Source organism: Equus asinus, chromosome 16 (assembly GCF_041296235.1).
Source record: "Equus asinus isolate D_3611 breed Donkey chromosome 16, EquAss-T2T_v2, whole genome shotgun sequence".
Classification (NCBI taxonomy): Eukaryota; Metazoa; Chordata; class Mammalia; order Perissodactyla; family Equidae; genus Equus; species Equus asinus.
Genome location: NC_091805.1, coordinates 30,884,035 through 30,899,478, shown reverse-complemented (window position 1 = coordinate 30,899,478; position 15,444 = coordinate 30,884,035).

Below are 15,444 nucleotides of genomic sequence, written 5' to 3'. Positions count from 1 at the left end.
CAAAGTAAAATACAAAGCAACTTATGTCACCAGATAAATGCTTCACATGATTTAAGGGTCTCAGCTTTTTAAAATTCCCTCTTCTGAATTTGCAAAATTTCTTTCATAAGCCCCTGGAAAACAGACTTGGCTGTAGAGGGTTCCAGAGAATGAACTGGGCTCACATCCAAATGAATCCTTAGTTAAGTAATTCTCTTCCTCATATAGTTTACAAACTTGCTCTCTGAAGGGGTGCCTGCATGTGTGTGTGTGTGTGTGTGTGTGTGTGTGTCTGTGTATACCATGCCGTCTATTACAGACACGTCTTCCTTCAGGCTCTTTTGAAAGTCTGAGAACACATACATGGGTAATTGTGTCATTTTTTTCCCTATTTCTCTGCTTTGCTAGAACTGGACTATAATGACATTAGATAGGTCGCATGATGGCAATTTAATGGCCTGAACTCAATCCACAGGTACATTGTTGTGCTCGCCTTGGGATCTGTTCTCATTGCTGTGACATGACAGAAAATACCAGCAGAGACAAAATGGATAGCCCACTGCAGTGGTGGAAACAGTGTGTCAGGGAGTATAGGAGACAATGCCTCTGAAATCCCAGGGGCAGTCCAGCAGCTGTGAAGTCACCCTTACTGCCCCTCATACCCCCTCACCCTTGCTATTAACATGAAACCCCTCACTCAATGACATGCACTTATCACGCTCTCTGCTCAGCACTGAGGGCACAAGGACAAATAGAACACTCGCAGGCCTGGCCCTCGAGTGGCTTATTGTTTCTTAGGGGAAGACACATGAGCATTTAAACAAACAAATGCACTAAAACACCATAGATACCACTGTGATAGACACACGCACATGGTATAATGGCAGCAAACAATAGCAGTGGAGCGGAGCTGCATTTAAAAGTCCAATATGGTTGGAAGGGGAGATGGGGGAAGGATTTAAGGTCTAGAAATTTAAGAGCCCATTAGTAAGTCCAAAGTACATGCAATACTTTCAAAGGCCCCTGTGAGTAATTGGATGGATTCTGGACTCCCGCAAAGAATAAATATGAAGATTAAATTTAAGAAATTCTCTGAGCACACCTGAAAGAAAAAATTACAAGTTCAAAGCATTACACTGTTTATACAATTAACTAAATACAATATCCAGAGCCCTGATGAATGCTTCCATTTCTTAGGGAAATTTATAGCACGACACTCTAATTTTTTCAGGAAACCACATAATAGATAATCCCTTTCACAGGTTTGTTAGTGTCATAGGAGATTGTGTGTGGGTATGTACATATACATAACATATTTTATATTATATATAAAATATATTCATCTTAAATATAAAAATACAATATAAATTTATATGATCTTTTGTAGAATCTGGGGCACCATACAACTATTAGTAGATGTTGTTGTGGTTGTACTGCTTTTAATCTTGTTTTTGTTGTGGCTGACTCTAAAAGAGAAGTCAACCAATTGTGGCCCATGGACAATCTGTGGCCCACAGAGGGCCAGACCCGTGTGCATATTGTCCCAGGTGTTTGCCCTCTAACTGCTGGGTCGCGTCGTTGGACAGGGACAACATGGTTCTCAAAGACAAAAATATTTAGTCTCTGGCCTTTGACAGAAAAGTTTGTTGACCCCTGCTCTAAAATAATCATTATGATAGCAATCTGCCTTTTCCCTATTTTTTTTTGGTGGGGGGGCGCATTTGGTCTTTTGGCAGAAAACCAATTCCTGGGAAAAGAAGTTTTGTGATCAGATGAGTGGAAAACACTGCATACTCTATTCCCCTCTGGGAGATTTAAAATGTACCTTGGCATATTAAAGACTTTAAGAAGTCTTATATAAAAGAAACTTATGTATATTTATTTCCCAAACTTAATTGATCATATTTTTCTCCATCAACATGTGTTAACAAATATGGCAAATGCAGTGGATTGGCCACCCGAGAGCAACTCAGAGCCCACCTCTCCTGTGCCCTCTGTAGTACAGAGGCTGGAACATTCAATACTCTACAGTTCAGCCTCCCTTGTGTCTAACCTTGGTGGTGCACTACAGTAACGACCAGTAAGAGCTGGCACCCCTTGAGGCGACGCCCTTCCAGAATAATCAAGCAAGGGCTCTCCTTTCTCTTTTCTCGATTGCCTGTGCCCTTCCCTTTCCTCTGGCCAGAAGGCAGTGGGTCGGCAGCCACCTTGTGCATCAAGGCCAATGAACGAGGGCAAAGCCCTACATGCTGAGGATGGTGGAGAAAAGATGACAAAGTCTGGGTCCCCACTTGCATCACTGAGATGCTACACTAAGCCAGAACTGCCTACTCCTGGCCTTTCTATTGCACTAAATAAATAAACACCTTCTGTTTATGGCACCAGCGTCAGTAGGGAAGTGCTTCTCAGACTTTAGTATGCATATGATTCACCTGGCGATTTGTTATAATGCAAATTCTGATTCAGTAGGTCTGAGCTGGGGTCCCTACCCCGCTCCCAGGTCATGCAGGTGCTGATCCATGAATCACACGTTTGGAAGCAAGGTAGTAGGGTTTTCTGTCGTCTGCAGCAAAACACCATCAAAGCTGATAGATCCTCTGGAATTCATCTTCCAGGGAGCACACTTTGGGAAACTCTCAGGATTCTCACTATCATGCTCCCTATGACCACAAACCATTTAGAAGGTAGGCTCCACCTAGGGTACCAGTCACAGGATCTGGACTTCCTTCCTACGTCATTCTCATACAATATATTTCTTATTACGACCCATGAGGTAATGCAAAGCTACAGTGAACCGTTGTGCATGAAGAGGTAAAATTTTCCACAGATGTCCTCAGTATAGCAACAAATGCAATGAAGAGATTATACTTTTTTAATATCTTAAAATGATAGATTCCTTGGAGAGTTACCCAATCCCTTATTGATAAGTAAGGAATCTAAGGGCAAGAGAAGCCAGCTGATTCCCCAAGTCACCCAGGAAATGGGGGAGTGGGGAGAGCTGAGTGGCATTGAACCTGTGTGTGGGTCTCACTGCATGAAACTGTCCAATATTATCTCCCCATTGCATAGAAAACCTTTCAAGAGACAATATGGGTTCCTCAGTAAATGCATGCCCCTTCCATCACATATACATGACACAGCAGTAGGACAATATCAAGTTCACATTTCCAAACTCTTCCTGCTGACAGTGTATGAAGTGACAGCAACATCAGCCATTTCCCTTCTCATCATGATTAACCCAAGCCTTAGCAAATCCCCAATCTATTTAGAGACACAGACCCATGAGGAAGGCTTTCCTCATTCTTTCTCTAAAATGTAGTTCCACCTGACCTAATTAGGGTTGGGGAGATTCCAAATCTTACTTTTTTTCATCTTTGCAAGTTAAACTGTGGGTTTGAGGGGCTGGCCCCGTGGCCGAGTGGTTAGGTTCGCGCGCTCTGCTGCAGGCGGCCCAGTGTTTCGTCGGTTCGAATCCTGGGCGCGGACGTGGCACTGCTCGTCAGACCACGCTGAGGCAGCGTCCCGCATGCCACAACTAGAGGAACCCACAACGAAGAATGCACAACTATGTACCGGGGGGCTTTGGGGAGAAAAAGGAAAAAATAAAAAAATCTTTAAAAAAAAAAAAAAACAAAAAACTGTGGGTTTGACAATGGCGTGTGTGAATTTGCTGAAATATTTCATACGCTCTTTATTAATTAAAGGAAAACCTTTCATCTTAGGGTCTTGAGAGTTCTCAGAGCAAATGGAAAGTGGGGGAAATGCAGGAAGGGCTAAAATAGTTGAAATATTCCATTTTTTCTTTTTAATAATTGGTGCTAAAGCAGGAATATGAGCTTTAGATTTTAAATGCTGTCATTGAAGGGAAGAAGCTAACTTCTAAGTGTTTTGACATGCAGAGTAAGGGTTCAAGGGCCAGCCAGCAATAACTTTGGCTCCAGTGTTTGATGGCACGTCCATGCTATGCTCCGCCAGTCAGCTCTTAACATGAACTGCTGCTCCTTCCTTCTGTGTCTCTTCCTGCTCATTTGTTTTGTTAGGATCCTTTAATTAGTCATCAACCAATTTCATTTTAAGTTTGTATGATAATCCTGTTTCAAAGCTCAGGTGAGTAAAGTCAAATTTAAAAGGTGATTTCCCCAAGGCCATAAAGTCAGTCCATAGAAACAATCCTTGAAACTTCGAAATTTTTGTCCTTGTCAATAATTCTAACTCAATTTCTGTGAATTTTCACCAAAGCAGTCTTTAATGTGACACTATGAGGAGCACTTATCTACTCAGGTAGAAGTTGCATTGGCCAGAAAGTCCGCACACAGAGCTAGTCTCAGCTCAGACCCTTCCTGGGTGCTCAGGCAAGCTGTTTATGCTCTGGGGGACTGCATTTTATGATCTGTAATCTGAAATACATGGTAGACTGGATAATTTTCCCCTCAATTACTTCTATGTCCTAAGCCCTGGAACCTGTGATTACCTTACATGGTGTTATGGTTTGAATTGTGTCCCAAAAAAGACATGTTGAAGTTCTAGCCCCGCCCCCCCCCCACCCGTGCCTATCAACGTGATCTTATTTGGAAATAGGATATTTTTTTTTTTTTTGGATGAGGAAGTTTCACTCTGAACTAATATCTGTTGCCAATCTCCTTCTTTTTCTTTTTCTTTTTTTTTTTTTGCTCGAGGAAGACTAGCCCTGAGCTAACATCTATTCCAATCTTCCTCTATTTTGGATGTGGGCCACCACCACAGCTTGGTTTGATGAGTGGTGCAGGTCCTTGCCTGGGATCTGAACCCGTGAACCCAGGCCCCTGAAGTGGAGTGTGCCAGACTTTAACTACTACACCATGGGGCCAGCCTCCAAAAATAGGGTCTTTGCAGATGTAATCAAATTAAGATGAGGTCATTAGGGTGTGCCCAAATCCAGTATGACTGGTGTCTTCATAAGAAGAAGAAAATGCCATGTGAAGGCAGAGAAACAGAAGGAGAACACCACGTGATGACATAGACAGAGATTGGAGTGATGTGGCTGCAAGCCAAGGAATGTTAAGGATTGCAGCTCCCCCGAGAAGCTAGGAAGAGGCAAGGCAGGATTCTGTCGAGAGTCTCAGAAGGAACATGGCCTTGTTGACACCTTGATTTTGGACTTCTGGCCTCCGAAACAGTGAGACAATAGGTATCTGTTGTTTTAAGCCAGCAAGTTTGTGATATTTTGTTACAGCAGCCTGAGAAAATTAATACACATGGTAAAAGGTACTCTGCAAATGTGATTAAGGATCTTGAGGTGGGAAGATTATCATGGATTATCTAGTTGGACCCAATGTAATCACAAGTGTCCCAAGGGCCTATAAGAGGGAGATTCTATAAGAGGAGGATCAAAGTCATAAAAGGAAGGAGATATGGCAATGCAAGCAGAGGGCCAGAATCAAAGAGAGATTTTTCAGAGATTTGAAGATGCTATGCTGCCAGCTTTAAAGATGGAGGAAGAGGCCATGAGCCAAGGAATGCAGGTGGTCTCTAGAAGCTGGAAAAGGCAAAGAAACAGATTCCTAACTACAGCTGATGGAGCTGCATGGCCTGGCTGACGCCTTGATTTTGGCCCAGTGAGACCCATTTTGGACACTGACCTCCAGAACTGTAAGATAATAAATTTGTGCTGTTTTAAGACATTAAATCTGTGGCAAGAGGAAACTAATACAAGATAACGTTTTCCCTGGTTAACCCCTAGGGTTGATGTTCTAAAGACAAAACTAAAAATTTCTTTGAAAACCAAACATTTATTTTAGTTTTGTCATGATACTAATTAATTTTAAAGATATACTAGGCATTCAATACCAAACTTTTTAATGAATGGATAAATGAATGAATCAAAATAGTTTCTATTGTACAAAGACATGTGGAGCAAATTGAGTTTAATAGTAATTCTTTAAGTGCAAAGATCCTATGATAACAGTCTCTCCAGCACATAGCACAGTGGCTTGCCTAAAACAAGCCTTCTCTAAATGTTCTTTATTTGATTAATCTACAAAATGAAGAAGATCCCAGGGAAACCCACACAGCCACTGGGAATAAAAGAAGGCAAGAGTACAGCATTGAATAAGTTCTGCTTCCAGTAAGCCAATACCCTTCCAGTCTTCACCCATTGAAAATATCATTGAGTTTACAGAATGTGGCCAGATTTCTCTGGGGTAACTTCACTTCTTTGGATCACTCCTGGTGACTAATTAGTAGCCATAAACTTCCTTATAAGTAGCCATGTTTTCTGCACATTAGGGCATTTCCCCTTTCAGGACTGGAGACAGATGTTCAAAGGATGATCTGAGCTGACAAAGCAACATCTGGCATTTAGCATCTTGCTGTGATGGATTGTCTGATACATCACCCCAAAGTGAGGTGCAGCGGAGCCCTAGAATGTGAAATGGCTCCTGCGGTGCCACTGCTCCCAGTGAGATGGAAAGCACTGAATGTGGAGATTTTATATGTTGGAGAAGAGGGGAGAAATTAAAAGGAAGGTGTCGTAAAACATGATCAATTTCACAACTCCAGGAACCAAACCTAAATAAGCATCAAAAGATTACATAGGAGCCATTTGAGAGATACACAAAGTGTAAAAGGCTTGCATAAAAATATGCTGCTATCTGGGATTGTTATTCCTAAAAACAGCAACAGTCATCTGGCTATTTGGCTGTGGTCAAAACCTTAGGTTGGGGGATTCAAGAGGCAAAGGGTCTGTGTCCTGACCTTACCACCAACTCTAGGAACGAGTTGTAACCTTGGGCTAAGTATTTCATCTGCCATTTAATGTCCAAATGTGCAAAAGTGGGTCCATTGCTACTTCATTAGGTGGTCATGAGAATTTTTTGAAATACCGCATATAAAGTGCTAGCATAGCATCTGGCACAGAGCTGTGTTCTTAAATGATGGATATTTATGGAGGGGTACCGTGAGGTGGGCACTGTGCTAAATGCTCTGGTTATGTTACTGAAGGCAACAGACTACAGTGGTTCCAAGTACAGACTGCCCGGGTTGGTATCTCACCTCTTCCATCTACTCTTTCCGTAACCCTGGGAAAGTTGCTTAACTTCTATGTGCCTCAGCTTCCCTATTCTAAAAGCAGATAGTATCATCGACTTCACAGATTTGTGATTGGAAATAAATATGCAGAGATGTTCGGTGAGCTTAGAAACATTGCCTGGCACCTGATAAGCATTCATAAGTGTTAATTAATGTTATTACTGTCCCTCTAACCTTTACAACCCTCTGCTGTAGATGCTGTTATTAGATCCATTTTGTCAACAAAGCACCTGAGTCAAAAGAGTCTAAGTGAGCTGTGGATCTGGGTTCGAGTACTGCTAGTCTTGTACTTGGTCCAGCATTGATTAAGTTAGGTTTTTCTGGAAGCCAGAGCCCACCAGATCGATTTTGACCTATCACCCACTGTTTCCGAAATGAACTGGCTTTATGACTTTGGGAAATTTCTTAAGCACTCATGTTGCATTTATATAATGGGGAAAATAATACTGACACCTCATCTGGTGGGGAGGTTTCAATGAGATGTTGCAGTAAATTCCATATCACAGAGCCTAACATAGAAAGCCCTCAAAATATGTTAGCTACCATAATAAATGTCATTAGTAAAAGCCCTGAAGACCAGCAATCATTTAGTGCTGTACCACTTTCTGAAAAAAAGAGACCAAGTTTTAATTCTCAGTGCTTATCTAGGACATTTTCCTCATGCTGTGACATTGTCCTAGGACTTTTCTGACATAGCAGCCTGACTGGTCCTGGAAAAACACCTGGCCCTGGGCAACAGTCTTTGTGTCTTGCAATGACGAACAACGCTTGGGCTTTTCCTACAGCTTACTTTGGACCAGATTTGATGATGAGCAAAGTGCTGGTCGATGCAGCGATAACTGCAGCTGAGAACGTGCTGGCAAGCAAATGACTTTACCAGCCCTGGAGTATTCTCTGGTGTCGACCTGGCGTATGGAAACTCAAAAGGAGTGAGTGAGAGCATGGCACTGGGACATTGGTTGGAAAAAAAAATCATTCAAGGTTAAGCATGGAGTGAGAACTAGCAGTGATAAAGCAGCACAACTTCCACAGAGCCGAACTGCATTCTCTGACCCATTAGTATAACTCTTATTCTTCTCACACAGGGTTTAAAATGATGGTGGGATAATTGATTTTGCATTAGCAATTTCAAGCGTAGTATGTAAGAAATATTACAGGCCTACTCCCTAGTTGCTTGCCAAAGCAACTTAAGAAACTGATAAGAAAATGGGTTTTTCTTAAGCACATGAAGGCACTTTATATCCCAGATGCTGCAGGTGTCCATTTCTGACAGCGAAAGGCTTTTGGATGCCCGTCTTAGGGACTGTTTGTCACATGGATACAATAGAACTTTATTTTAGCTAAGGTTGTGTTTACCTAGATCTATGCCACCCACCCAGGTTTGGGATATTCCCCCCTAAAACCTTATGAATCCAGTGAATACTTGATAGCTCTCTCCAACCCATGTGGAGTAGATCTAGGTAAACACAACCTTGGCTAAAATGAGTTCTACTGTATCCATTGACAAACATTCCCCTAAGACGGGCATCCAAGAGCCTTTCGCTATCTGTCAGAGATGGACACCTGGAGAGCTACTGCCTAGGGTGACGTGAGCTGATACGTGAGCTGATACAAGTCTCACTAACGACTAGCGTCGGGGGAGAAAGACCTCTTTGACTACTCGAAAATCAGAAAAATAAGCACTGAGCTATAAAAGGAAGCCGACAAGTGACCTCAAAAGAAAATTCGCTTCCTTTCTAGGCTCCTCTTTGTGAGTGGTTCAATAATATTTTCACAGGGTTCTGCTTGAGTGAGAGAATCCTGTTTCTGACTCCAAGTTACGTGTATTCTTTATCTCCTGACAGGAGAAGCAGTGGCCTAGGAATAGGGGTAGGAACAGGCTACGGATTAATTAAAATGATGCGAATAGACAGGGCCTGATAATAATGGAATTTTCAACACAGGAAAAAGTAATCAAACACTTTTGAAAGCGAAAAAGAGTAAGAGCTGCCGATCTTGGTTTATCATAAGCTAAATATGTCAGCAAAAGCCAGGAAACGCTGTGACCCTTCTGGAACGAGGCGTATTTCTAACAAGATAGCAGCAATACCACAGTAGTTTTAAGAACAGTAATGTAAGTGCTTTAAGTTCATCATGATTTCAAACGGAACCATACACAAGAGAATCCAGGTTTTGTGGGGTTTATACAATTTGGACTCTCTCTTTGAGGAGAAAATTACCAATGTACTATTTTTAGGACACTTCCTACTTAGGATTGCCAGTGAAAATATAGGACTCCCAGTTAAATTTGAATTTCAGATAAACAAGAAAAAATTTTTGTATAACTATGTCCCATGCAAACTTTGGGACCTACTTTACACTAAAAAAATTTTCATTTTTTTATTACCTGAAATTCAAATTTAACTGAGTGTCCTGTATTTTTTTGTTTGCTAAATCTGGTAACTCCTCTCCTAGGGCCTTGGGAGAGGCCCAGAGAATGTGAGAGGAGCCCAAAGGGGAAGCGCCCTTCACGCACAATCTCCTTGCACAGGTGCTGTTAACCGCTGCATTTCACAGATGCAGAAATGGAGGCCACACTTAGCCTAGAGTACAGGATTCAGGGAACCCACACAAAAACATCTATGACTATTTTAAAGGTTTACCCAAAAGGTGAATGAAAATATGTCGCACATTGTATGAGATAGAGTGAAAGAAATTAGTGTTCTTCTGGCAAAATAAGGAAAGAGTAAGAGAAACTTTTAATTACCGATTTCATGAATCAAACAATTATAACATCTCAGAATTGAAACGGAATGTATAACTTAACTAGTCCAGCCAGGCTTCTATATTTGAGTCCCTTCAATGACCTTCCTAGCCAATAATTATTAGTCACGTCGTAGTAGGTCTAAACCTCAGGTATGTGTGCAAGAAATCTTTTATATTTAAGTGAAATGAAATCTGACTCTGAGCCTCATGCCAGGGGCCTGGGAGGAAGTTCTAGGTCACCATTACTGAGTCCCCTCTGCTCTCCTGGGATTACTTTAGAACTCAAGAGACTTAAGGTTTGGAAGCCACTGCTCTCCAACCTGTCACAGTTGCTCTTAACATCCCAACTTTCCAAGCCACCAGCAATCCCTGAGAGATTAGTGCTCTTTCCTTAAGTGCCCTGAGTGGGGCCCTGAAGCAGGACTGGAAACCCTTGCTTGAGACCTGACCTTCCTTGGTGCATCTTCCCCCTTGGAGCTCAACCGGAGTATTGCCCTTGTGACCCCTCTCATCCCTAGAGCTGGGGACCTCTGACCTTGCTGCTCCTCAAAGACAGTGTCTCTTTTGTTTTTTTCACTATGTGGCAAGGAGTGGGAGAATAGAGCCATCACAAAAACTGATAAGTTAATTTTTTCCCAAAGCTTGTCTCTGAAAACTTCTCCTCTTAGGAAACTTACTACCTCTAGGAGCAACCTATTCCATCATTGAACAGATCTGACAGTTTTTGAAGCTGGATCCGTATCTTGTACCCCTTGGTCTCTGTTGAACTCTCAGCAGCATAAAGAGAATGTCCAACGTAGGAATGGCAAAGAAATTTAATCTGGAGTACTGTGCAGTAGTAACTGCTAAAAGCATCATGCTGGATGGGGTCGTGGGGTTTCCCCTGGTGCTCAGAGGGAACAAACTGGTTAATTACTGACATCTGATAGGAAACATGGTGGCACCATGAAGAATTGCCAAACCTCGAATAACACGTCTTCTAAATGATAATCCTTCAAAAACTTGAAGCCCTGTGAGTTGTCATTTTTCCAGGCCAAACAACACCAGCTCCCTCAGGCATCACTTTATGATCCAACTTTTAAGTTCTCCCACAACATTGTTTTCTTTCTTCTGAGCAAAAGTCACTATTCTCATCTTCCTCTTAAAAAATAGGGCCCAAAATTGCTCACAAAAATATGCAGATGACTATGTGGGAAATGCTGGTCAGTTAGTCTTATCTCCAAAGATAATCCAACAAGGAAATGGGCTGTAGAAAAACAGCAGACATTTGATTTGGATACAGGAAAGGAATTCTGAATTTACTTTTAATTCCTCAAGCTTTAAGTCTCTATGCCTTCATATCTCTCTCTTCCTTCTACTACCTCTTTAATTATTTTCAATTTAAAGTGGCATCTCTTCCAGGCAGACCCCCCTAACCCCTTTCAACAGGGTCAGGTGCCATTTCTGACTCCCACCATACCTTGTGGATATCTCAATCAAAGCGCTTCCCACTTGCTTTAGAATTGTCAGCTGAGTTGCCATCTCTTCAACTTGACTGCTGATGCCTGAGACACTGAATTATCAGATGGTAGGTTGCCTTTGTAACACACTGCCTGGCACTCAGGAGGGGTGCCACAATATATATTGATGGAAATAAATAAATCAAGTGATAAAACGCTGTGGGACAATCTGAGAAGGTCTCCTGGTGTTCATCAAAGGCATGAAACCTCATAGGTATGTGTTCCTCTGGATTCTTCTTCTGCTCATTCATGCATCATTTGTAATGTGTGAGAAGAGCTCTACCCAAAGTATCCCATACGAGAAGGGTGGAGTCAGATGTCATAATGGACTAATGAGACCTAACAGGAGCGATGCACAAAATCTCTACTGACTTCCAGTTATCTGCTCGAGACCTGCACCAGCATAAGCCCCGCTAGACTGGAATTTTTATGGTGGCCTAGGGATTTACAGTAACAGGTCTGTAATAGAAACTGAAAACACGGTCCATGAGGGAAACATGCGGAATGGGGCTGGGCTTGCTCCTGAGCCTCGGCCTCCCTGCTATGCTGTCTGCACAAGGCACGCCAGGGACACGCTGCCCAGCACTGATGGTCAGGCAGATAAGAGGCACAGGGCATGAGCAAAATCCCAGAAGCACTGTGAAGGGCGCAGGGACTGAGGAGCATGATAATAAAGGAAACAAGAATTCTAGAAAGAAGGAGAAATTACCCCACCTAAGGAGGCATATGAACTAATCTGCTACTGGGCTTTATTTTCACAGACGCTGTTGACAGTGCTTAAACACAGAATGAGGCCAGATTTTCCAAAGGGACGTGTGTGGGCTCCAAGCCGTCTAAGCCCTCCCCAGCCACACCCACAAAATAAACTTTAGGAGGTAAATTTGACTTGGCGTAATTGGATATTTTTATCTTGCTTACCTAAACTATCACAAGCAGCTGTATAAAAATAATGTAAAATGAGTGTTGTTTGATGAAAAAAAAATATGGTTTAAAATTCCAATTAGGTAAATTTCTTCTTTATTTAATTTCCTGAGGTCTTTTTTTGTAAAAATCAAATTAAACCTATTTGAGGTAGGCCCAGCATGACTGTTATTCAATTCTGTTGGGGGTTTTTACTCTTGGCTGTGGCTAGAAAAGAAGATTCAAAGTAAGCGGGCCTGTGGGGGTGACTGCCATTTACCCCTATGTTTTCATAAATGGAAGCAGCCAGGCAAAGAGCACAGCTGTCACCATTTTCCAAACAGGCATCAGGGGTGGGAGCCACTTGAGCAAGGGCCAATGTGACAGGCAGGCTTCCTCACACAGCAAATCTAAAATTTTATTAGCAACAATTTGAATTGTTCAGGCCAGTCCAATGCCTTGCGTATACATATCAAAATAGATCTGTTCACTCATCCTGCATTTGCCCAGGCTGTTTCTCAGTTCTAAAACTAACCTGTGATGTGTCCACTGTTCCCTAATATTTGAAATGGTCAGTGATCAGAAGAAGATTGGAGCAGACCAGATATGAATGAAAGATTTGCCAAATAGACCAGACTGAAAGATTCACCTGGAGCAGAAAGCTGAAAAGGTTTGTTTTGTCTTTCTCCCACGTGCATCTGTGTTGCAGATTCCAATTGGAGTGGAAATGCCAGGCTGCTCAAAGAGAAGGTTGTCCTTGTAACGTGTCTTGGCCAATTGGAAATTGGCAGCACTCATGCTCTCCTGAGAACTTCTTCTTGCCAAGCCTCTAGGACATTTCCCAAGACTGAGTAGATTGGCCAGTTGGACAACATGTTGCACACAAACTTTTCAGAGTGCAATCCAAACTCTTCAGAACTCTGAGTCGTTAGCAAAGCAGAAAAAAATAATCGAGCTTCGCTCTTCCCTACTCAGGTTTTTCTGAATGTCGGTCGCCATCATGTTCTCCCTAAGAATGAAAAATAACAAAGTTGCTCTGAAGTAAGGCAAAGTAAGAGACACAGCTAAATTTAGAGGAAAAACAAAACACAGATGAAACCACTTTTAACAGATTAACCAAAAATTCAATTGTGGTCCTTATAAGAACTTAACCTTTTGTTCAGGATCAGTTACAACATCATTAACTTTATCCAAAGAGATATATTCATCGTGGGCACAGAATAGAAAAGGTCAGGAACCAGATCCCAAAACTTTAAAAGAGGAAGATATATATCTAAATTACTAAGTGAATTCAACCTTTCGGAAAACCTTTTGTATTCAGTAAGAACCTTTTTTACTGTAGGGGGAAAATGACTAAATCCTTGGCTAAGGACCAGTGGTGGGAATTATGTGAATGCCCAGTTCACTCGAACTCTTCTAAAATTATGGTGTTGATTCATATGTAATTTAAAACACCCTCAGAAAATATTCTATAGCCTCTGATGGGGGTCATTAAATAAATTGGACTAATCATGATTTTACAAATGCAATTGTAAATTAAAGTATCAAAAACAAATCCAATCACAGCTGTTTGGAAGAGTTTGTGGCTTAAAAACTTCACTTACCACCAAATAATATAATTAGGCAATTACTAAGTGACAACAGAGTCATGATTATTGCATCAAAGCAAAAGGGCAGAAGTCTTAAACACCCAGAAAAGTCACTCAGAGACAGATCACAATAAACCAGAGAGTATTTCCTGCCTGATTTTGCCTGACTTTCTGGTCAGAATAGGTAGGCAATAGCTTTCTGCCAAATGGTGCCTAGACCCACAATCAGTACATGCATTAGGCACTTTAGGCACAGGACCCAGGACCCACAATACTCTTAAAGACCTATCAAAATGTTTTCATTTATTTTAAAAGCATAAGAAAAAAAATAAACTTTTAGGTCAAAGAAAATGTCTTAATATGTAATATTAACACATTCGTCTCGATACCAAGGCAGTCATAAAATATCATTTTTACTTTCATTTTTAATGGAGGAAAGGGTCCGCGAATGCAGAAGTACTCAGGACCGATGAACTCATTGTGTGGCCCTGCCGAGACTCTTCCCACAGGACCAGAAGGTGAGTAAGCTGCCTTGGTGAGTGGCAGGAGCCAGCTGGATGTCAGAGGAAAGGTGGAAGAAAGGCAGGTTGGATGGGAGAGGAGTATAGAGTGGGATGTGTTTATAGGGCCAAGAGGGTGGTGAGGCTGAGGTTGTAGGCCACTTAAAGAGCTCTGTTTCCCAAGAGGGTAGCAGGGCTGAGGGTAGATAAATAAACTCAACAGCTCTGTTTTCTTCACCACTGTATACCAAGTTCAGGTATGAGACCTGACTCATAACAGGCACTCAATATTTGAGAACGTATAAATGACTCTAGGGTTCAGTGTGGAAACTACTGGCAGAAACAAGACAGAGATATGTCCCTGTCATGCAATTCTTTACCCCATTTTTATAACTACTAGCACCAGCCTAATTGATTCCTCAACCATTTGCTTACTTCTTTTATGTCCATCTGTCTCAATCTTTCTGCCACTGAGAATAAGTTGCCAGTGAGACACCTTGGGCAGTGGCTAGAGCATGGATTCTGGTTTAAGTCTCGACTCCTTCACTAACTAGCACTGTAACTTTGAGAAAGTTCTTTACCCTCTCTAAACCTGTTACCTCATGTAGAACATGGTTATCTGTTCCCACCTCAGGTGGTCATGAAGATGAAATGAGACAATGTGTGTCGTGTGCTAAGCCCAGTAAGTGTTACATGGTGAGGTTTTACAGATGAAAAACTTCCTTTTGTGTCAATTATGTATTACCTAGAACATAACCACATTTACTAATATCTTTCACTAATGCTCCTAAATTCAAGCCCTAAATTTTTGCAGTTAACTCATTTTCCACACAACTCCCAACTAAAGGCACTGCTGAGTTCAAGAGTGAGGATGAATGGAAGCCAGACAGCTGCTTGGTAACCCGACTGATAGCAGGACCCACAAAATCACTGGAGGGATAATGAGATGAAGAGATTATTATTTGTGGTTGGCAGATGTTTTTATCAGCTACTTGGGATGAGAGAGAGGGAGACACAGGGAGGAGGTAAGAAGACCAAGTACCCTCATCAAGCTGCCTTCAGAGGTGGGTGGTTCCTCAGAGCCCATGTTTTATGAGGATACAAGCCTGAGGCCAGAGCTAAGAAGCAGAGTATGCCTAAAGGCTGCTACCAAGGTTACGCCTTCTT